General features: G+C 44.4%; 2 non-coding genes and 1 pseudogene across 3 annotated transcripts; 1 reads left to right on the forward strand and 2 right to left on the reverse strand.

The window, feature by feature from the left end:
• The first annotated feature begins 3,692 nt into the window (after positions 1-3,692).
• Positions 3,693-3,799, forward strand: LOC122691042. Its single transcript, XR_006340290.1, has one exon. It is a non-coding gene; the product is annotated as a U6 spliceosomal RNA (small nuclear RNA).
• Positions 3,800-8,359: 4,560 nt separating this feature from the next.
• On the reverse strand, positions 8,360-9,585 carry LOC122690699 (annotated as a pseudogene). Its single transcript, XR_006340079.1, has one exon. The product of XR_006340079.1 is annotated as a glutaredoxin-3-like (transcript).
• Positions 9,586-24,093: 14,508 nt separating this feature from the next.
• LOC122691045 lies at positions 24,094-24,201 on the reverse strand. The gene has a single exon (XR_006340292.1). It is a non-coding gene; the product is annotated as a U6 spliceosomal RNA (small nuclear RNA).
• Positions 24,202-24,607: the final 406 nt, after the last annotated feature.

Genomic DNA, 24,607 nt, shown 5'->3' on the forward strand with positions numbered 1-24,607 from the left:
TTACTATGGTGCCTGGCCAGGGTGGGCGGTTTCAATCAGTGTGCTTCCCCTAACAGAATCACTTGGGTTGTATTCGATGAAACCACTGACACCATTATCAAGAGACTTCCACTTGTGGGTCTGCGGTTGCTGATTACTCAGAGGTGGTGTCTGGCAACTTTTGAGGCAATCCTGTTGAAAGGAAAAATTTTAAGACTATAGAGTTTGCTGTAGGGAAACAAATGTTAAATGTTTTTAAGTAGTTAAAAATCCTAGATATAAGCAGCTCAGAATATGACAGTAGTTGGCTCTTAGGACATGCACTCAAATTCTTATTGACGAATGTTGAATAAACATAAAAAAGGAAAGGTTTCAGAGAAAGTTAAAAACCTGGGGCTTCCGTGGTGGCTCAGTGGTAAAGAATCCACCTGCCAATGCAGGAGACGGGTTCGATCCCTGATCCGGGAAGACCCCACATGCTGCAGACCAGCTAAGCCCCTGTGCCACAACTACTGAGCCCATGTCTAGAGCCCATGCTCTGCAACAAGAGGAGCCACCACAATGAGAAGCCTGCGTACTGCAAGCAGAGAGTAGCCCCTGCTCATCGCACCTAAAGAAAGCCTGTGCAGTGCACTCTCCGACATAAATCACAGCAAGATCCTCTATGATCCACCTCCCAGAGTAATGGAAATAAAAACAAAGGTGAACAGATGGGAACTGGCTGAACTTGAAAGCTTGTTGTGCAATGAAGGAAACTAAGCAAGTGAGAGGACAGCCCTCAGAATGGGAGGAAATAATAGCAAACAAAACAACTGACAATCTCCAAAACATACAAGCGGTTCATGCAGCTCAATACCAGAAAAATGAATAACCCAATCAAACAGTGGGCAGAAGACCTAAGCAGACATTTCTCCAAGGGAAGACCTACAGATGGCTAATAAACACATGAAAAGATGCTCAACATCGCTCATTATTAGAGAAATGCAAATCAAAACCACCATGAGCTATGATCTCACACCAGTCAGAATGGCCACCATCAAAAAGTCTGCTAACAATGAATGCTGGAGAGGGTGTGAAGAAGTGGGAACCCACTGTTGGAGGGAATGCAAACTGATACAACCACTGTGGAGAACAGTATGGCGATTCCTTAGAAAACTAGGAATAAAACCAGCATACAACCCAGGAATCCCACTACTGGACATATGCCCTGAGAAAACCAGAATTGAAAAAGACACGTGTGCCCCAATGTTCACTGCAGCACTGTTTACAATAGCTAGGACATGGAAGCAACCTACATGTCCATGGGCAGAGGAATGGATAAGGAAGCTGTGGTACATCTACACAATGGAATATTACTCATTTATAAAAAGCATTTGAGTCAGTTCTAATCAGGTGGATGGACTCAGAGCCTATTGTACACAGTGAAGTAAGAAAGAAAGACAAATACCATAAATTAACATATATATATGGACTCTAGGAAGATGGTACCTATGGTCGTATGTGCAGGGCAGCAAAGGAGCACACACACTAAGTAGCTTCAGTCGTGTCTGACTCTGTGTGACCCTAGGGACTGTAGCTTACCAGGCTCCTCTGTCCATGGGATTCTCCAGGCAAGAATACTGGAGTGGATTGCCATTCCCTCCTCCAGGGGAGCTTCCTGACCCAGGGATCATAGCTGTATCTCTCATGTCTCCTACCTTGGCAGGCAGATTCTTTACCACTAGCACCACCTGGATCTTACCTACAGGGCAGCAGATGAGACACAGAAGTAAAGAACAGACTTTTGGACTCAGTGGGAGGAGAGGGTGGAATGATTTGAGAGAACAGCTTTGAGACAGATACATTACCATATGTAAAATAGATAGCCAGTGGGAGTTTGAAGTATGAAGAAGGGCATCCAAAGCAGGTGCTCTGGGACAACCTAGAGGGATGGGGTGGGGAGGGAGCGGGGTTCAGGACGGGGGAGTTCAGGATGGGGGGGGGGACACATGTATACCTGTGGTCCATTCATGTTGATGTATGACAGAAACCGTCACAATATTGTGAAGTAATTATCCTCCAATTAAAATAAATACATTTAAAAAAAACTGTGCAGCAACAAAGATCCAGTGCAGTCATAAATAAATAAATAAAATCTTAAAAAATTCAAAACCTAAAATGAAAATAGAAATGTTAGTTGTTGCTATTAGTTTTACATGACAGTCTCAATGCTTAATTGTATGTTACCCTGTGAAAATAAAAGGATAAAATAAGATCTTATACACAGGGTATAAGTAGATTAACCAATTGCACCACTGGAGCTCCTATATGCAGCACAAAAATACAGTTAGGCTACAGTTTTATGGATCCATCAGTGGGTGAAATGTTCTGCTTTTGTAAATTACACAGGTAACTGAAGTGTTATTCTTCTTTTTTTTTTTTTTTTTTCTTTTCTTTTTCTGGCTGTACTGTGGGGCTTACAGGATCTCACTTCCCTGACCATGGATTGAACTTGAGGCCACAGCAGGGCAAGCCCAGAATCGTAACCACTAGGTCATCAGGGAATTCCCTGAAGTATTATTCTTTTAAAGGGCAAAATAATTTTAACCTGTTTGATGGGAAGTTTTTCAGTATTTATCATATGCTTGGGCGTCAGCTGACAAGTTATACTGTGCATAAAAATACATGAGCTTCACGAAAGGGAGCTTCATAAAAGGAAAGAGAATTAAGCGGTTGGATATGCAGGGACTCAGGCCCCCCCACCAGACCTGCTGGCTCGGGGTCTTGTGTGGTACCAAGACCCCCGGGGATTAGAATGGACCTCACGAGCTGAGAGAAGGAACTGGCAACCCACTCCAGTGTTCTTGCCTGGGAAGTCCCCTGGACAGAGGAGGCTGGTGGGCTACAGTCCGTGGGGTGGCAGAGTTGGACATGACCGAGCGAGCACGCAGGAGTTGACGGCGCTGCACCAATGCACTGATGCGCTCAGGGCAACAGAACTTTCTGGTGCTTTTTCTTCTTCCTGTAGCATCCTCAGCGGACACTGGCTTTCCAGTTGTAAGTGCCTCTAGTTGTCACCCGTTGCCCACTCCCCTTCCCACAGGCCCAAATTAAGAGGATCCAAGTTCCCAGGGGGACAATGAATAATCCTGCTAAATCAGATCTTTCTCACAGCACACTTCAGAGTGTGCGCTCTACCAAGCACAGAGGCAAGGCTTTCTGAGAAGCACGTTACATGTTCACGAGCTTTGCCAGAGGTTCTCGGGCAGCATCTAAGGCCTGATGTGCCCACCCTGAAGGCTGTGAAGGCTGGATGGATGATGATGTGTTTATGCACATAAACCTAAATAACAAAAATCATTTAAACGGTAAAGGGAGCATCGAACCATACTAAGTCTTTAAAGCCTATTTTAGGTGCATGGAGTCAATATTACGCAAGAATGAGCAATATCCATCTATTTTGCGATTACAGCAGTTGATGGCAAGTAAGTCAAACCCTCAGCTGACCTTGCCAGTCTCAGGAGGCTGTGCGCTGCTACCGTGCGCGCGTCCCAGTGGCAGAACCTCCTATAAGCAGAAGTGCTAACTTACACAAAGTGACAAGACTCAATGTGTCATATCCAAAAATTTAAAAAGCTTTTCGTTTAGGAGATAAAGCAGGCGTTTGTACTCATTGTGCTTTCAGATGCCCCGTTATAACCAAGATGGTTTTGCACAATCAAAATAATGTTACAGTGCTGGAAGCTTCAATAGCACATCTACTAAACTCGAATGATACAGAGATTAGCATGGCCCCTGCGCAGGGATGACACACAAATTCGAAGAAGTGTTCCATATTTTTTACAATTTTGAGCATTAAAAAATAATTATCATTTTATTATGAATAGGATTCACAGAATATTTTTAAAGTTTACCGAAAGAACACTTAAGATTACATCCAACTTGCAATGTTTTATTTGCCTTCTTGACTGCTTTAGGTATTAAAAAATAGGACTCTGCATGTGCTTCTATACTGTGAATTATTTGGTAGGTTGCTCTTTCTGGTAGATTTTCCTACCATTTCAAAGTAAAGATACACCTCTTTCAACCCTGAAGTCAGGTGGATACAATTGTAACAAATTATTTTTGAGTTTTAAAAAATATGTGGTAGAAATTTTGATATAGTTAATATAATCAATTATTTTCATTGGGAGAAGACAGACTATTTTAATGAATGATTAGTTCATGAAAGTATCCAACTATGTTGGTAAGAAGAAAATAAAATTACAAAATGCATGTTACAGTTCCCCCAAAGATGCTTGGAAAACTAGTAAGTCATGGCAAATGACATATATATTCATGAAGCTTTAATTTCATGCACTTATGCATTTCTCACAAATCACTTTAGTTATGTTATCTTCACACTGAGGGATTTGTTTAGATAAAGCCATTTATGATTTCAGTGGTTAAACTACAATATTTTATAGCATTTATTCAGTGCATCCTGATTTATTTAAGGTTTAAATGTTACCGTTTCTCCTGGAAACTAAAAATTCTCGTCTGATACAGAGGACCTGTCAGCTCCTGTTGTTAGAATTGAAACGGCCCTGAGATAGTCTTAAGTTTTAAGAACACATTTTACTTTCACTGTAGACTTCTCAAAGTCAGTAAGCTATCCTTGATTATAACAGATCACCGTAACCCAGTCACCATCTTTTTTTTTTGGTGTGTGTGGGGAGCTTCACTCAGCTTGTAGAATCTTAGTTTCCCCAGCAGGGATTGAACCCGCTCTCTTGGCAATGAAAGCACGGAAGCCCAACCACCAGAGAATTCCCTCCACACGGTCCTTTACTCTAAATCTGCTGTAGGATTTTCCCCTCCTCCAGTCGTGATGATATATATTGACCCATCTTGTTCTTTTCTGATAACCATGATGAGCAATGACTATACTTTTTGCAGGCTAAGGCTGAAACTCAGCAAGAACAACCAGCCCCTCCAAGAATTAAGCCTGTTCTCAATAACACTTTGCCGGAGGAGGAGGCTAATATAGTTCATCCGCGTGTACTCAGTCATATCCCGCGCCTTGCGACCCCATATAGACACTGGATCAATTCATAATAATGGAGGGTTTTGGTGACTACGGCTCAAGTATCCACCTTATAATCACAATAATAATCATTAAGACCATAATATTCTCCGCCATTACTGCACTCCAGCAATGCAAAAATCCAGATACAGCAAAATGACCACATCACTGGACAGTTTTCACTCTGTCATGTCGACTTCCCGCAGAGTATAAATGTGCTGTGAGGACTGAGCTAAATCCTATGCTTCTGCCATATGAGTGTGCACGACAATACTATGTTAACGCCGCTGTGTGCTTCCTTACTCAGGTTAACAGAAGACATGCTTATGAAATTAAAGCATGAAAATAGACACCATTCAGAATCTAGACAACACACAAAAGTAACTGCATAACAAGAACACGGGATGGATTACGGTCTAAATAGTACCATGCTTTTATAAACAGGCTAAACCAGTGAGCTGCTTAGCCGAGAACAGTGACTCTGCAGTCCAGAACCACTTAAGACCTTTAAAATAGCTGATGTCCAATCTCCACACACAGAAAAATTTAATTGGCTCAGGGTGGAGTCCTGGGCATAGGATTTTTAGAAACTCCCCGACTCCTTTGGTGGACCGCCACCATTGTGAAGCACTGGGCCCTGAACAAAGAGGCCCCAGGGAAAGTCAGATTGCTCTGGGCAAGATATTCTAGTAGCGGGCGCTCAGCAGATTCCATGTTTCTTATCGTCCAGCCGTGTCCCAAGTGTTAACCGATTTTCAGAGAAGCCTTTGTTGCATACATACTACTCTAATTGTTTCCAAAGTTTTTAAAAATTTTCTAAAAGTAACGGGAATTCACTGATGGTCCAGCGGTTAGGACTCCACTGCAGGGGCAGAGGCTCAATCTCTGAACGGGGAACTAATATCTCCCAAACCCTAGGGTGCAACCAAATAATAATAATTATAATGATAATAAAGTCTACAGTATCTTCAAATTTCAGGTTGAATATGGCAGATTACATATATCCATTATCTCTACTGTGTCCACAAAACCCCACTAAATGACAGTAAAGGAATAAAAAGAAGAGACATGTTCTTCTTGACAAAACAGGAGAGCAGGTAACAGCAGCCAAGTGGGGACAAGGACATTTTAATGCTTCAGAACCCTGGAAAGCTCAGGAATTCTAAGCTATCTCTGAAGGCTGAGGACAAATTGATATCAGAGTGCGCATCTAGCCTGTCTGATACAGTTGAAAACAAAACGAAGAAAGAGCAGTATAAGCATATTATGAGTTATAGAAACAAATAGATGAAACTGCTAAGGATTTAAAATGGTTGCTTCTGGGAAGTGGGAACTGGGATGGGAAAAAGAAATCCTGGGTTTTGCTCTTCTGAGAGCCTTGTGTCATTAGGCCTTTAAAATGAAATTCTGAAAGCAATTATCCTTCAGTTAAAAATAAATGTTAAGAAATTTAAAAAAAGCAAGTGAAAATATTAAGTACATAGACAACTTACATTAAAAAAAAAGATGCTTTTCAAACGCTTTTGGGAGTAAAGGTATGTAAATACTGTAGACAAGACTGTAAAATTGTAAAATCTTTCCAGGTCACAGGTAGGCAATATGGATAAAAAATTTCAATGTGTGGAACATTTAGTCCAGCATTTTCACTCTTGGAATTTCTCTTGAGGAAGTAATTGGACAACCGCTGCCTTGAGTATAAAATAGAAAAATTGGAAACTACCTACACACCCTACACCAGAATTTTGATTTGAACAAGTGATGGCTCCTCTATACAGTGAAATTATATGCAAGTACATTAAATGATGGATTGCACACGTCCCAGATGGTCAAAAATTCTAAAAGCCTGAAAACAACAAGAGTTGCTGGGGATGTGAAACAGAGAAATGTTGATACAGTGCCGTTGAGTGTGTACTGGTACACTGTCTTTGGAGAAAAAGCAAAAATTGGCATTACATAAATGAAAAGTTAAATATACACTTTGATCAGCAATTCTCATAAGGAGTCTAAGATGACTCCCGTGAACTATACAATGCATGAATTCTCCAGGCCAGAATACTGGAGTGGCTAGCTGTTCTCCTCTCCAGGGGATCTTCGTGACCCAGGAATCGAACCCAGCTCTCCTGCATGCAAGGTGGATTCTTTACCAGCTGAGCTACCAGAGAAGCCTGAGACCTTCTGTAGATTTTTACAAATATTACATCCTGGGGTGAGAAGGGGGAGAACACAACGAGCAAACCTACCTACATATGTTTACGAACTACCTCCATAACTTTATGAACAAAGGAAACGAACCTATATGAATAATGCAACTATGAAAGTTGACTACCACTAACTCTAGTAGTAATTGTGGATTAGGGGGGAAAAATTGTGGCTCACATGGTAAACAATTCGCCTGCAATGCAGGAGGCCCAGATTCAATCTCTGCGTCGGGAAGAGTCTCTGGAGAAGGGAATGGAAGCTACTCTAGTATTCTGGCCTGGAGAATTCCACAGACAGAGGAGCCTGGCCGCTTACAGTCCATAGAGTGGCTAACAGTCCCACAGGACTGAGTGACTGACACGACAGAATACAAAGCACAGCCTAGAAAACAATTACACCTGCGACAGAAACGTGGGATCACGCAAAAAGAGTTCTCCTTTTCCCAAGGTGGCTCTCTCTCTGAAATTCGCTCTGTCGTGTCCAACCAGAACCTGTCTGGCTCCTCTGTCCATGGGATTCTCTAGGCAAGAATACTGAAGTGGGTAACCATTCCCTTCCCCAGGAACTGAGCCTGGGTCTACTGCTACAATTTAGGGCAGGCTCTCTAAGCCATCAGGGTAACTCTAATCAGCAAAAGAAACACAACAAAACAACCTGTTTGCCAATATCCGAGGCCTGGGTTCCCTCCGTGGGTAGCGAAAATTCCGGCTGGTTAACTTGCTCGGGTAGCGAAAAATCTGTCTGGTTTATTTGCTCAGCCGTGTCGTATCGGCCATCCTGTCTTTGCTAGAATAACCGCATTGCGGTTTCATGGATATTGGGCTTCCCTTGTGTCTCAGCTAGAAAAGAATTCGCCTACAATGCGGGAAGAGCTGGGTTCGATCCCTGGGTTGGGATGATCCCCGCAAAAGGAGAAACCTCGCCTCACGGCTCCAGTATTCTGGGCTGGAAAATTCCACGGACTGCACAGTACATGGGGTCACAAAAAGTCGGACACGATTAACCGATTTTCACTTCCAACTCACCAAAAACCAAACCCACAAACTGAAATGGCAAACACTGCAAGCTTCCAAAAATTTGAAAAATTACCTGAAACCAGTTATTTTCCAAGTTCTACTTTTTTTTTTTTATTTTTAATTGAACTTGAAGATGTTTATTGCGTTCTATTTTTGGTGGGAAAAAAAGGTCACATACGTTATTTAGCACAGCCTTGTGAAATACACAAAGCGTAACTGGGGATGAGCATTTTCTCCTCCTAGTCCCTTTCTGAGGACTGAATCCTGAACTGCTCCGCTGGAGGAAGCCTTCCTGCAGTGGGTGGGCACCAAGTCTAACGTTCATTAATTTTCTCCTTTCAGTATAGGCAGCAACTCCCCATTTTCTTTCAGTTCCTTGACAATGTCCAGTCCTCCGACAAGCTCCCCCTTCACATACAGCTGAGGGTACGTTGGCCAATTGGAGTAAGCTTTTAATCCTTGCCGAACTTCTTCATCCTCCAATATATCAAATGTCTCATATTCAATCCCAGTACTATTTAGTATTTCCAAAATCTGTCTGCTGAAGCCACACTTAGCTTCCTGTTTGTTTCCTTTCATAGAGAGCATCACAGAAGCTTTATTTGTTAGTACTTTGAGCCTTTCCTCTAACTTGGGGGCTTTGGGGCAAATCGTATCTAGTTCTTTAGATGCTTCTAGCTCCTTAATTATATCAAGTCCTCCTATGAGCTCTCCAGAAACATAGAGCTGGGGATAGGTGGGCCAATTGGCATAGGTTTGAGGCCCTGACAAACTTCTTCATCTGAGAAGATATCAAAACTGCTAAACTGAATATTATGTTTGTTAAGAATTTCCACCATCTGCTTGCTGAAACCGCAGCGCGGTTCCTGAGGAGTTCCCTTCATGAATAGCATGCAGGGTGCAGCGTGAGTTAACTTCTTCAGGCGCAGGCTGAGGTCTTCCTTCGGGTGCTCACCCCCACTTGGTGAGAAGGAGCCGCTAGACGCATGTTCCTGAACTTTTTTGGCCAACTCTGAGGCATGGGCACCATCTAATTGGTCGATTTTCTGAGAATTCTTGAAAAACAGAAAGGTGGGAACAGAACTAATTTCATATTTTTCAGATACTTCAGGAACAGCTTCTGCTTCCAACTTCACAAGCAAGACTTGTGGGTGCTTTTTGGCGAGTTCTGCCATCACACCATTCATCTCAGCACACTGCGGAGCCCATGGTGCCCAGAAAGAGACCACAATGGCTCTTGAGCCATTGAGAAACGGACTTGGCTCTGAGGCACAGCAGCTCCTCAAACTGCCCGGCTGAGCCGACCTCCACCATGGCCGTCGCTGCCTCAGCCACCCCCGCCACCATGCTGCCCCAAGTTCTACTTTTTGACACCGAAATATTGGTCTTGTTTAAGTCTCACAAGACCTCCAAAAATTACTGGGAACGACTTTTTCTTGGTTCTCCTTGACTTAGTCTGCGAGACACTAAGCCCAAGTAGAAGCAAGAAACGGATGAACGGCAACGCAGTGACTCGGGGCACGGAATGCCTAGGGGAAGCACACTCCTACCACTGACGATGAGAAAAAAAACAAACGGTAACTCCCGGTGAATAGGTTGTAGCAGATCCTTTCACGTTAGTGGACGAAGGCTTATTCTTCGAGATACTATGTTTAAAAGAAAACTATGATAAATTCAAACAATATATTGATCATATTGCGCGCAGTGCATGCTGGTTATGCAAATGAACGCTGAGTCCCCGCCCCCGAGATTCACGCCATTCCCCGCACCGGCTCCCGTGACGCCAGCTTCCTGTCCCTTGTTCCCAGGCCCCTGACTCCATGTTTTCTCCTCCTCGACACTCTGGGTCTGATTTCTTTTGAATAAAGTTTTTCTTAACGGCTTAAGATAATGATATATGGGTGCTGCAATTGGTTCGCTATAATGTCGAATGAAATAGAGTGCTGAACCCACTCAGTCGTGCTCAGACTATTTGCGACCCCATGGAATGTAGCCCTCTAGGCACTTCTGTCCATGGAATGTTCCAGGCAATAATACTGCAGTGGGTATCCATTCTCATCTTCAGGAGAAGCTTCCCCAGGATCAAATCTGAGTCTCTCGCTTTATAAGCTGACTCTTTACTGTGAGTCTAATGAATATGAAAAAGAAAAAGAAAAAATGTGACTGCCAAAATAGGAGGGCCCGGTTCCATCCCAAGGTCGTGAAAATTGTCCACTTCATTTGCTCAGTTCTCTCCAACCGGCTTTCCTAACCGTCGCTAATTTCCGTGGCATGCACAGACTCATGTCCACTGAGTCAGTGATGCTAGCTAATCCTTTTACCCAATGTCGTCCCTTTCTCCTCCTGTCTTTGATCTTTCCCGGAAACAGAAAAATCTCCTGGAAAACCCATTCACGATTATGAGACCCTTACTGACCAAAGGCCAGTCAATCTTACTGACCAATCAACCTGACCTGACCCTGAGAAATCTGTATGCAGGTCAAGAAGCAACAGTTAGAACTGGACATTGAAAACCAGGCTGGTTCCAAATCGGGAAAGGAGAACGTCAAGGCTGCATATTGTCACCCTGCTTATTTAACTTATATGCAGAGTATATCATGTGAAATGCCATGCTGGATGAAACACAGGCTGCAATCAAGATTACCGGGAGAAACATCAATCACCTCAGATATGCAGATAACACCACCCTTACGGCAGAAAGCAAAGAACTGAAGAGCCTCTTGATGAAAGTGTAAGAGGAGAGTGAAGAAAGTGGCTTAAAACTCAACATTTGGCTACCTACTTTGGCCACCTGATGCGAAGAACTTACTTCCTGGAATAAACCGTGGTGCTGGGAAGGACTAACCGTGGCAGGATAAAGGAGACGACGGAAAATGAGATGCTTAGATAGCACCGTTGACTCGAAAGGCATGAGTATGAGAAACTCTGAGAATGGGTGATAGACAGGGAAAGCTGAAGTGCTGCATGCAGTCTACAGGGTTACAAAATAGTGGGACACGACTGACACTCAACCGAGCAGGCCAAAGCCTAACCTCATGATTTCACGAGATAAGCACACAGAAAGCTGTTAAGTATGGGAACCCCAGAAAAAAACCCTGCCTCAAAACTTTCACTCCACAAGGTCTGTTTTTGCATACCACAATGCTGGTCTTGTTTCTCTCACAAGACCTCCAAAAATTAGGTAGAACACGCCGATTTTCCTGTTCTGACCCTACCTAACCAAGTTTTATTTGTAAGACAAAGACTCAGTTTGAAAACAGGCAAGAGTGACCCTAGCCATAGTAGACGGAGCCCGTGCACACACGGATGAGGGAAACCTCACTCCTAACACAGTGAGGGCAAGGCATGTCAAGCACAAGTCCGGGTAAAGAGTTTGCAACAGATCTTTTCAGGTAAGTGGATGAAGGCTCATTCTTTGAAATACTATGTATAAAAGAAACCTACAATAAATTGAAATAGTAAATTGAAACTGTGTTGAGCGCAGTGCGTTCTGGTTATGCAAATGAATGCTGAGTCCCAACCCCAGAGATTCACGCCTCTCCCAGCACCAGCTCCCGGGAAGCCAGCTTCCAGTCACTTGTTCCCAGGCCCCTGACTCCATACTTTCTCCTCCTCGACACTGTGAGTCCGATTTCTTTTGAATAAGGATTTTCTTGACGGCTTAACGTAATAATGTATGGGCGCTGCTTTTGACGTAGAGAAGGTTCACTATAATGTCGAATGAAATAGATTGCTGAACCAACTCAGTCTGGATAGGTTCAGAGTGCCGATCCTACCCAGACTATTTGAGGAACCCTCCAGGCTCCTCAGTCCATGGAATTCTCAAGGCAAGAATACTGCAGTGGGTAGCCATTCCCTTCTCCAGGAGCAGCTTTCCCAGGATCGAACCTGGGTCTCCCTCATTGTCAGCAGACTCTTTACTGTCTCAGCCATCAGGGTATCTGTAATCAGTAAAAAAAAAAAAAAAAAAAGGGTATGCCAATATAGGAGGACCCGGTTCCATCCCTGGGGCATGAAAATTGTGCAGTTCATTTGCTGAGTCGTATCTGATCAGCCTTCCTATCTGTCACTAACACCGGTGCTTGATCAAACTCATGTCCATTCAGTTGGTGATGCCATCTAATTGCTTTTATCAATGTTGTCCCTTTCTCCCTCTGGTTCCAATGTTTCCCGGCACCAAAATATCTCTTGAAAAACCCCATTCGGTGTTACGGGACTCTGACCAAAGATTCCCATACAAGATGGCAGAGTAGAAGGACGTACCCTCATCTTCTCCTCGGAGAACTCCAAAATTACAACTTGGTGCTGAACAGCCAAGGAGAATGTTAGATCCCACCAAGAAACAATAACCCAAGTCCAGGGAAAAGGGGAAGCCCCAGCAAGATAGTAGGAGGGGTGAAATTTCATTTCGAATCAAATCCCATACCTGCCCGTGACCCTTGGAGGGCTCAAACAAAACCTTGTATACACCAGGGCTCAGAGACCCCACAGAGACTGAGCCAGAACTGTGTTTGAGTGTCTCCTGTGGACGGACGGTGGGTCAGCAGTGGCCTGCCGCAGGGGCAGGGGCTCTGGGTGCAGGAGCCCTCCTCATGCACACCCTGTGGCATAAGCCCTCTTGGACAAGGTCGCCATTAACCCCAGCCATAGAGCCCCCGAGCAGACGAACCACAAACTGCAGAACAATTATAGCAAAGAAATTCGCGCACTGTTAAGAAAGTTCTAGGACCCACAAGAGATTTACCAACCTGGAGATCTGGCAAGGGAATGGAGAACCCCCAAGGAATCTGACTGTGGAGGCCAGTGGGATTTGATTACAGAGCTTACACAGGACTGGGGAAACAGGCTCTTGGAGGGCACAAACAAAACCCGGTGTGTCCCAGGACCCGGGAGAAAGGAGCAGGGACCCCCACCCACCACAGGGGACTGACCCAGCCTTGCCCGTGAGAGTCCAGGAGTCCCTGGCAGAGGCGTGGGTCGGCAGTGTGCTGCTGCAGGGTCGGGGGCACTGTTGCAGCAGTGCCTGCCTGGGACCTTTGGAAGGAGGTGGCCATTATCTTCACTACCTCCACCTTAGTTTGGTCTCGGGTCAAACAACAGGGAGGGAAGACAGCCCTGCCCACCAACAGAAAATTGGATTAAGCATTTGCTGAGCATGGTCCCACCCATCAGAACAAGACCCAGTTTCCCCACAGTCAGTCTCTCCCAGCAGGCAGCTTCCATAAGCCTCTTATCCTTATCTGTCAGAGGGCAGACAGAATGAAAACCAGTGTCACAGAAAACTTGTCAAACTGATCACATGGCCCACAGCCTTGGCTAACTCAGTGAAACTATGAGCCATGCCGTGTTCAGTTCAGTCCAGACCCTGAGTCCTGTCAGACTCTTTGCGACCCCATGGGCTGCAGCACGCCAGGGTCCCTGGTCATCACCAACACCTGGAACTTGCTCAAACTCATGTATATCAAGGCAGTGATGCCATCCAACCATCTCATTCTCTGTTGTCCCCTTCTCCTCAAGCCTTCCATCTTTCCCAGCATCGGGGACTTTCCCAATGATTCAGTTCTCCTATTTTGGCGATCACCTTTTTTTTTTTTTTTTTTTAAATTATGATTATAATCACCCTGATGGCTTAGACAGTAAACAGTCTGCTTACAAAGCAGGAGACCCAGATTCAATCCTGGGGAAGCTTCTCCTGGAGAAGGGAATGCCTACCCCCTGCAGCATTCTTGCTTGGAGAATTCCATGACCAGAGCAGCCTGGAGGGCTACAGGCCATGGGGTTGCAAATATTCTGGGCACGACTGAGGAGGTTCGGCACTCGAATTCATTCGACATTAGGGTGAACCTTCTCTGTGTCAAAGGCAGCGCCCATGTATCATTATCTTAAGCTGTCAACAAAATCCTTATTCAAAAGAAATCAGACCCAGAGTGTGGTGGAGGAGAAAACATGGAGTCAGGGGCCTGGGAACAAGGGAATGGAAGCTGGCTTCCCAGGCGGTGGGGCGGGGAAAGGCGTGAATCTCGGGGGCGGGGACTCAGCGAATATTTGCATAACCAGCATGCACTGCACGCAATATAGACTCAATTTGCTATTTGAATTCATGGTAGATTTCTTTTAAACGTAGTATTTTGATGGATGAACCTTCCCGCACTTAAGTGAAAAGATCTGCTGCAAACTCTTGACCCGGACTTACCCTTGACGCGAGTCATCCTCAGTGTATTAGGAGTGCTCATTCCCAAGGCGGGTCTTTTGTCTTGCGCTGATTAGGTAAGTCTGAGCTGCACAAAGAGCTGTAACACGCGCAAATTTTTGGAGGCTTTGTGTGCTAAGCAAGGCCAATATCGTTGTATGCAAAGGCAGATCTTGCAGAATGAAACTGTTGAGGCAGCATTGTTTGTCCGAGATTGTTATACTTAGAAGCTTTCTGAGCATCTGTTTACTGTATTAAGCATGGGTCTACTCAGTTGACTGTCTCAGTTGTGTTTGACTGTTCTGTAACCCCCGCGGACTGCGGCACTTCGGGTTTCCTTGTTCACCCATTCTCCAAACTTACTCATACTCACGATCTTTGAATCCATAGTGCTGTCTAAGACATCTCATTTTCTATCTTCTTTATTCTCCAATCTTTAGTCCTTCCTAGCACCAGGGTCTTTTCCAATAAGGCAGTTCTTTGCATCAGGTGGCCAAGGTATGGGAATGTCAGTGTCAGCATCAGTTTTTCCAAGGAATATTCAGGACTGGTTTCCTTTAGGATGGACTGGTTGGATCTCCTTGCCGTCCAAGGGGCTCTCAAGCGTCCTCTCCAAGATCACAGTCCAACAGCTTCAATTCCTCGGCCCTCGGCTTTCTTTACAGCGCAACTCTCACATCCATATATGAGTAATGGAGAAACCATGGCTTTGATTGGACGGACCTTTCTCCGCAAAGTAATATCTCTGCTTTTTAATTCGCTGTCTTGGTTGGTCATAGCTTTTCTTCCAAGGAGCAAGCGTCTTTTAATTTCATGGCTGAAGTCACCATCCTCAGGGACTGTAGAGCCCAAGACAGTAAACTCTGTCACTGTTTCCATCGTTTCCCCATCTATTTGCCATGAAGTGATGAGACCTGATGCCATGATCTTCCTTTTCTGAATGTTGAGTTTTAAGCCAGCTTTGTCACTCTCCTCTTTCACTTTTATGAAGAGGTTCTTCCGTTCTCCGCTTTCTGCCATAAAGGTGGTGTCATCTGCGTTTCTGAGGTTATTGATGTTTCTCCCGGCTGTGTTGATTCCAGCTTGTGCCTCATCCAGTATGGCATCTCACATGATGCACTCTGCATTCAGGTTAAATAAGCAGGGTGACAATATGCAGCCTTGACATACTCCTTTCCCGATTTGGAACCGGTCTGGGTTTCAATGTCCGGTTCTCACTGTTGCTTCTTGACCTGCCTACAGATTTCTCAGGGGGCAGATCAGGTTGATCGGCCCGTAAACTTGCTTGGTCTTTGGCCAGTATGGTTCTCATAATCGTGAATACGGTTTCCAGGAGATTTTTCTGGTGCCCGGAAAGATCGAAGATGGGAAGAGAAAGGGACGACATTGGGGACAACGATTAGATAGCACCACCGACTCGGTGGACATGAGTTTGAGCATGCCCCAGGAGTTAGTGACGGATAGGAAAGCCAGTGGGACAGAACTGAGCAAGTGAACTGGACAGTTTTCTTGAGCCAGGGATGGAAGCGGGCCCTCCTATTTTGGCACTTTTTTTGTTTTTTGTTTTTTAATAGTGACTAGAGTCACCCTGATGGCTGAGACAGTAAACAGTCCGCTTACAAAGCGAGAGACCCAGATTTAATCCTGGGGAAGCTTCTCCCGGAGAAGGGAATGGCTACCCACTGCAGTATTCTTGCCCGGAGATCCATGGACAGAGGAGCCTGGAGGGCTACAGTCCATGGGATCACAAATTGCCTGGGCAGGACTGAGCACACATAGAACTCTATTTCATTTGACATCATAGTGAACCTTCTGTGTGTCAAATGCAACACTCGCACATCATTTTCTTAAGCTGTCAACAATATCCTTATTCGACGCAAATCAGACTGAGAATGTCAAGGAGAAGACATGGAGTCAGGGGCCTGGGGACAAGGGGCTGGAAGCGGGCTTCGCAGGAACTGGGGCAGGAAAGGCACGAATCTCAGTGGCGGGGTTCAGCGTTCATTGGCATAAACAGAATGCAACGCATGCAATGTAGTTTCTATTTATGACTTCAATTTATCATAATTTTTTTGAAAACGTTTTATTTTGAAGCATGAGCCTTTATGCTCTTAGGTGAAAAGATCTGCTGCAAACTCTTGACCCGGACTTACCCTTGGTGCTCCTCAGCCTCAGTGTGTTAGGAGTGAGCGTCACCTCATCAGTATGTTCACAGGCTCTGTGCAGTATGCTTACCCTTGTCCTTGCTTCTACTCGAACTCAGGCTTTTGTCTCACTGAGGATTCAGTTAGGTAGGCCCAAGTAGGGATAAGGGAAGCTTCCAATAATTTTTGGAGGCCTTGTGAGATGAACAAGGCCAATATTGCTGTGAGGAAGAATAGAATTGGAAAAGTGGAGGGCTTTGGGCAGTTTTTCTACACCTGCAGCAGTTAAGAGTTTGATGTGTATTTATCATGTCAAATCGTGTTCTTGATTTTTTAGTCAGTAAGACTTTCACAATGCTGAACGAGATTTTTTGGGGTTTTTGATTCTGGGAAAGACTGAAGAGAGGAGGGAAAAGGGACGACATTGACTCATAGAGCACTCACCGTCTCAGTGGACATGCGTTTGAACAAGCCCCGGGAGAACTGTTTGGAGATGACTGAGCAAGGGAACTGGACAATTTTTATGACCCAGGGATGGAACCGGCCCCTCCTATATTGGTAGACAGCTTTTTTAAAAATTAGTGATTACAGTCACCGTGGTGGCTTAGACAGTGAAGAGTCTGCTTACAATGTGGGAGCCGGGGGTTCGCTCCTGGTGAAGAACCTCCCGGAGAAGGGAATGGCTACCCACTGCATTATTCTTGCCTGGAGAATTCCATGGACACAGGAGCCTGGAGGGCTACAGTCCATGGGGTCGCAAATCATTTGGCAGGACTGTGCACTCAGGGCACTCTGTTTGATTTGACATTATAGTGAAGCTTCTCTGTGTCAAATGCAGTGCTCCTGTATCATTTTCCAAAGCTGTCAACAAAATCCTTTATTCAAAAGAAGTCAGACACAGAGCGTTGAAGAGAAGACGTGGAGTCAGGGGCCTGGGGACAACAGACTGGAAGCGGGCTTCCTGGGAGCTGGGGTGGGAAAGGGGTGAATCTCGGCGGGGGGGTCCTCAGCGATCATTTGCATAACCAGAATGCACTGCACGCAATATGTTCAATTTATTATTTCAGTTTATCGTAGATTTCTTTTAAACGTATATTTCGAAGAATAAGCCTTCGTTCCCTTACGTTAAACGATGTGCTACAACCTCTTTATGGGGACTTACCCTTTTTTTGAACGCACACACACAATTGCACTCATCTCACACGCTAGTAAAGTAATGCTCAAAACTCTCCAAGCCAGGCTTCAGCAACACGTGAACCGTGAACTTCCAGATGTTCAAGCTGGTTTTGGAAAAGGCAGAGGAACCAGAGATCAAATTGCCAATATCCGCTGGATCATCGAAAAAGCAAGAGAGTTCCAGAAAATCATCTATTTCTGCTTTATTGACTATGCCAAAGCCTTTGATTGTGTGGACCACAATAAACTGTGGAAAATTCTGAAAGAGATGGGAATACCAGACCACCTGACCCACCTCTGGAGACAGCTATATGCAGGTTTGGAAGCAACAGTTAGAACTGGACATGGACCAACAGACTGGTTCCAAGTAGGAGAAGGAGTACGTCAAGGCTGTATATTGTCACCCTGCTTGTTTAACTTATGTGCAGAGTATATCATGAGAAACACTGGGCTGGAAGAAGCCCAAGCTGGAATCAAGATTGCCAGGAGAAATATCAATAACCTCAGATATGCAGATGACACCACCTTTATGGCAGAAAGTGAAGAGGAACTAAAAAGCCTCTTGATGAAAGTGAAAGCGGAGAGAGAAAAATTTGGCTTAAAGCTCAACATTCAACAAACTAAGATCATGGCATCTGGTCCCATCACTTCATGGGAAATAGATGGGGAAAGAGTGGAAGCAGTGTCAGACTTTATTTTTCTGGGCTCCAAAATCACTGCAGATGGTGATTGCAGCCATGAAGTTAAAAGACGCTTGGAAGGAGATTTATGACCAACCTAGACAGCATATTAAAAAGCAGAGACCTTACTTTGCCAACAAAGGTCGTTCTAGTCAAGGCTATGGTTGTTCCAGTGGTCAGGTATGGATGTGAGAGTTGGACTGTGAAGAAAGCTGAGCATCGGAGAATTGATGCCTTTGAACTGTGGTGTTGGAGAAGACCCTTGAGAGTCCCTTGGACTGCAAGGAGATCCAACCAGTCCATCCTAAAAGACATCAGCCCTGGGTGTTCCTTGGAAGGACTGATGCTGAGGCTGAAACTCCAATTCTTTGGCCACCTCATGGGAAGAGTTGACTCATTGGAAAAGACCCTGATGCTGGGAGGGATTGGGGGCAGGAAGAGAAGGGGACGACAGAGGATGAGATGGCTGGATGGCATCAACGACTCGATGGACATGGGTCTGAGTAAACTCTGGGTGTTGGTGATGGACAGGGAGGCCTGGCGTGCTGTGATTCATGGGGTCGGAAAGAGTCGGACGCGACTGAGCGACTGAACTGAACTGAACTGAACTGACCCTTTTTTTTGCTTCTCATCCTCAGTGTGTTAGGAGTGAGCCCCCTCTTATGGGTACGTGCCCAGGCGCAGTGCGGTACCCATGCTCCATTTCCTGCTCCTGCTTGAACTTATACTGTTGTGTTGCGGTGGACACTAGGTCAAGTAGGCCCAAGAAAGAAATAATAGTTAGATTACCAAACAACTTTTGGAGGTCTTGTGAGACTAAACAAGACAAATATTCTTTGGTAGGAACGTGGACGTTGAAAAACAAACGATTTCGGGTGGGTTTTCAGATTCTCGAAGCTTTCTTTGTTTACCATTTCAGTTTGCGGGTTTGATCTTCAGTGAGTTCAAAGTGAAAGACGCTTAGTCGTGTCCGACTTTTTGTGATCTCATGCACAATGCAGTCCATGGAATGCTCCAGGCCATGATAGTGGAGTGGGTAGTCTCCCACTTTTGCAGGGATCTCCCTAACCCAGGGATGGAACCCAGGTCTCCCACACTGTAGGTGAATTCTCTTCCAGCCGAGATACAAGGGAAACCCAATATCCATAAAACCACAATGGGCTTTTTCAAGCGAAGACAGGATGGCCGATCAGACGCAACTGAGGAAATAAATCACAGATTTTTCGCTACCCACGAACAGAACCCGGGCCTTGTATATTGGCAGACTGCTTTATTTTTTTTTTCCCGTTTGCTGATTAGAGTTACCCCGATGGCTTGCTGCTGGGGCTAAGTCGCTTCAGTCGTGTCTGACTCTGTGCGACAGCATAGACGGCAGCCCACCAGGCTCTCCCGTCCCTGGGATTCTCCAGGCAAGAACACTGGAGTGGGTTGCCATTTCCTTCTCCTATGCATGAAGGTGAAAAGTGAAAGTGAAGTCACTCAGTCGTGTCCGACTCTTAGCGACCCCATGAACTGCAGCCACCCAGGATCTTCCGTCCATGGGATTTCCCAGGCATCATGAGGAGTGGAGTGGGGTGCCATTGCCTTCTCCGACCCTGATGGCTTAGAGAGCCTGTTTCAATGCGGTAGACCCAGGCTCAGTTCCTGGGGAAGATTCTCCTGGAGAAGAGAACGGCTACCCTCTGCAGTATTCTTGCCTGGGGAATCCCAAGGACAGAGGAGCCAGACAGCCTCTGGTCGGACACGACTGAGCGACTTTCAGAGAGAGCGCCACCTGGGAAAAGGAGAGCTCCTTTCGGGTGATCCCACGTCCCCGTCGCAGCTGGAATTGTTTCTCGGGCTGTGCTTTGTTCTCTGTAGTCTCAGTCACTCAGTCCTGTGGGGCTGTCAGCCACCCTACGGACTGCAGCCTGCCAGGCTCCTCTGTCCGTGGAATTGTCCAGGCCAGAATACTGGAGTGAGTTTCCATTCCCTTCTCCAGAGACTCTTCCTGACCCAGAGATCGAACCCGGGTCTCCTGCATTGCAGGTGAATTGTTTACCATGTGAGTCCCAATTTTTTTCCTAATCCACAGTTATTACTACTGGATTTAGTGGTAGTCAACTTTCATAGCTGCATTGTTCATAGAGGTTTGTTTTCTTTGTTCATAAACTTATGCAGGTAGGTCGTAAACTTATGCAGTAGGTGTGTTCATTCTGTTCTCCCCCTCCCACTCCAGGATGTAATATTTGTAAAAGTCCACAGGAGGTCTCAGGCTTCCCTGGTAGCTCAGCTGGTAAAGAATCCACCTTCCATGCAGGAGACCTAGGTTCGGCTCCTAGGGATCAGGAAGATCCCCTGGAGAAGAGAACAGATACCCACTCCAGTATTCTGGGCTGGAGAATTCCATGCACTGTATAGTTCATGGGAGTCATTTTAGATTCCCTCTGAGAATTGCTAATCCAAGTGCATATCTAACTTTTTATTTATGTAATGCCAATGTTTGCCTTTTCTCCAAAGACAGTGTACCAGTGCACACTCAATAGCTCTACATCAAGATTTCGCTGTTTCCCATGCCCAGCAACTCTTGTTTTCAGGCTTTTAGAATTTTTGACCGTCTGGGAGGTGTACAATCCATCATTTAAAGTATTTGCATATGATTTCGCTGTATGGAGGAGCCATCACTTCTTCCAATCAAAGTTCTGGTGTAGGGCCTGTAGATAGTTTCCAATTGTTCTATTTAATACTCAAAGCAGTGGTTGGTTGTCCAATTCCTTCCTCAGGGCAAATCTCAAGACTGAAAATGCTGGAGTAAACGTTCCACACATTGAAATTTTTCATCCATATTACCCACCTGTCACCTGGAATGATTTTACAACTTTACATTCATATCTACAGTATTTGCATACCTTTACTCCCAAACGTGTTCAAAAGTAGCTTTAAAAAAAAAAACTAAATTCTGTATATACTTAATATTTTTGCTTTTTTCATTTGCTTTTTTAAAATTTATTTTTTAATTGAAGGATAATTGCCTTCAGAATTTAATTTTAAAGGCCAAATGACACAGGACTCTCAGAAGAGCAAAACCCAGAATTGCTTTTTCCCATCCCAGTTCCCACTTCCCTGAAACAACCATTTGAAATCCTTAGCGGTTTCATCTGTTTGCTTCTAGAACTCATAATATGCTTATACTGCTCTTTCTTCATTTTGATTTAAACTGCAGCAGACAGGCTAGATGCCCCCTCTGATATCAATTTGTCCTCAGCCTTCAGAGGTAGCTTAGAATCCCTGAGCTTTCCAGGGTTCTGAAGCATTAAAATGTCCTTGTCCCCACTTGGCTGCTGTTACCTGCTCCCCTGTTTTGTCAGTAAGAACGTATCTCTTCTTTTTATTCCTTTACTGTCATTTCATGGGGTTTTGTGGACAGAGTAGAGATATATGGATATATTTAATCTGCCATATTCACCCTGAAATCCGACAATACTGTAGATTTTATTATCATTATAATTATTATTATTTGGCCACAGTATAGGGTTTGCGAGATGGTAGTTCCCCGTTCAGCAATTGAGCCTCTGCCCCTGCAGTGGAGTCCCAACCACTGGACCGTCAGGGAATTCCCGTTACTTTTAGAAAATTTAAAAAAAAAAAAAAAACACTTTGAAAATAATTGGAGTAGCATCTCTGTTAGAACGGCCTCTGCGAAAATCGATTAACACTTGGGACACTGATGGACGTTAAGAAACATGGAATCAGCTGAGCGCCCCCTACTGGAATATCTTGCCGAAAGCAGTCTGACTTTCCCTGGGGCCTCTTGGTTCAGGGCCCAGTGCTTCACAATGGTGGCGGTCCACCAAAGGAGTCGGGGAGTTTCTAAAAATCCTATGCCCAGGACTCCACCCTGGGCCAATTAAATTTTTCTCTCTGTGTGTAGGGGTTGGGCGTCAGCACTTTTAAAGCTCGTAAGTGGTTCTGGAGTGCAGAGTCACTGCTTTAGGCTAAGCAGCTCACTGGTTTAGCCCGTTTATAACAGCATGGCAATATTTGGACCGTAATCCATCCCATGTTCTTGTTGTGCAGTTACTTTTGTGTGTTGTCTAGATTCTGAGTAGTGTCTGTTTTCACGCTTTAATTTCATAAGCATGTCTTCTGTTCATCTGAGTAAGGAAGCACACAGCGGCGTTAACATAGTATTGACGTGCCACACTCATTTGGCAGAGGCATAGGATTTAGCTCAGTCCTCACAGCACATTTATACTCTGCGGGAAGTCGCCATGACAGAGTGAAAACTGTCCAGGGATGTGGTCATTTTGCTGTATCTGGATTTTTGCATTGCTGGAGTGCAGCAATGGCAGAGCATATTATGGTCTTCATGATTATTATTGTGATTATAAGGTGGATACTTGAGCCGTAGTCACCAAAACCCTCCATTATTATGAATTGATCCAATGTCTATATGGGGTCGCAAGGAGTGGGACACGACTGAGCACACGCGGATGTACTATATTAGCCACCCCCTCCCCCCCGCCCCACCCCGCAAAGCCTTATTCAGAAGAGGCTTAATTCTTAGAGGTTCTGGTTAGTCTTGCTGAGTTTTAGCTTTAGCCTGCAAAAATATAGTCATTGCGGATCATGGTTATCAGAAAAGAACAAGCTGGATCAATATATATCATCACGACTGGAGGAGGGGAAAGTCCTACAAGAGATTTAGAGTAAAGGACAGAGTGGAGGGAATTCCCTGGTGGTTAGGCTTCTGTGCTTTCATTGCCGAGAGCCTGGGTTCAATCCCTGCTGGGGGAACTAAGATCCTACAAGCTGAGTGAAGACACCCCCACCAAAAACAAAGATGGTGACTTGGTTACGGTGATCTTTTATAATGAAGGACATGTTACTGAATTTGAGAAGTCTACAATGAGAGTAAAATGTGTTCTTAAAACTCAAGACTATCTCAGGGCAGTTTCAGTTCTAACAACAGGAGCTGACGGGTCCCCTATACCAGAAGAGACTTTTTAGTTTTCAGGAAAAACGGTAACATTTCAACCCTATAGAAATCAGGATGCACTGAGCAAATGCTATAAAATATTGTAGTTTAACCACTGAAATCATAAATGGCTTGATCTAAACAAATCCCTCAGTGTGAAGATCACATAACCAAAGTGATTTGTGAGAAATGCATAACTGCATGAAATTAAAGCTTCATGAATAGATAGGTCATCTGCCATGACTTACTAGTCTTCCAAGCATCTTTGGGGGCACTGTAACATGCATTTTGTAATTTTATTTTCTTCTTATCAACATAGTTGGATACTTTCATGAACTAATCATTCATTAAAATAGTCTGTCTTCTCCTAATGAAACTAGTTGACTGTATTAACTAGATCAAAGTGTCTACCACATATTTTGTGAAACTCAAAGATAATTTGTTAAAATTCAACGCACCTAATTTCAGGGTTGAAAGATGGGTATCTTTACTTTAAAATGGTGGGGAAATCTACCAGAAAGAACAACCTACCAAATAATGCACACTATAGAAGCACATGCAGAGTCCTATTTTTTAATACGTAAAGCAGTCAAGAAGGCAAATAAAACATTGCAAGTTGGATGTAATCTTAAGTTTTCTTTCAATAAACTTTAAAAATATTCTGTGAGTCATATTCATAATATTATTTTTTTAATGCTCAAAATTTTAAAAAGTATGGAACGCTTTGATGAATTTGTGTGTCATCCTTGCGCAGGGGCCATGATAATCTCTGTATCATTCGAGTTTTAGTAGATGTGCTATTGAAGCTTCTAGCACTGTAACATTATTTTGATTGTACAAAACCATCGTGGTTATAACGGGGCATCTGAAAGCACAATGTAGTACAAACACCTGCTTTATCTCCTAAACGAAAAGCTTTTTAAATTTTCGGATATGACACATTGAGTCTTGTCACTTTGTGTAAGTTAGCACTTCTGCTTATAGGAGGTTCTGCCACTGGGACGTGCGCATGGTAGCAGCGCACAGCCTCCTGAGACTGGCAAGGTCAGCTGAGGGTTTGACTTACTTGCCATCAACTGCTGTAATCGCAAAATAGATGGATATTGCTCATTCTTGCGTAATATTGACTCCATGCACCTAAAATAGGCTTTAAAGACTTAGTATGGTTCGATGCTCCCTTTACTGTTTAAATGATTTTTGTTATTTAGGTTTATGTGCATAA

The sequence above is a fragment of the Cervus elaphus genome, chromosome X, assembly GCF_910594005.1.
Source record: "Cervus elaphus chromosome X, mCerEla1.1, whole genome shotgun sequence".
Lineage (NCBI taxonomy): Eukaryota > Metazoa > Chordata > Mammalia > Artiodactyla > Cervidae > Cervus > Cervus elaphus.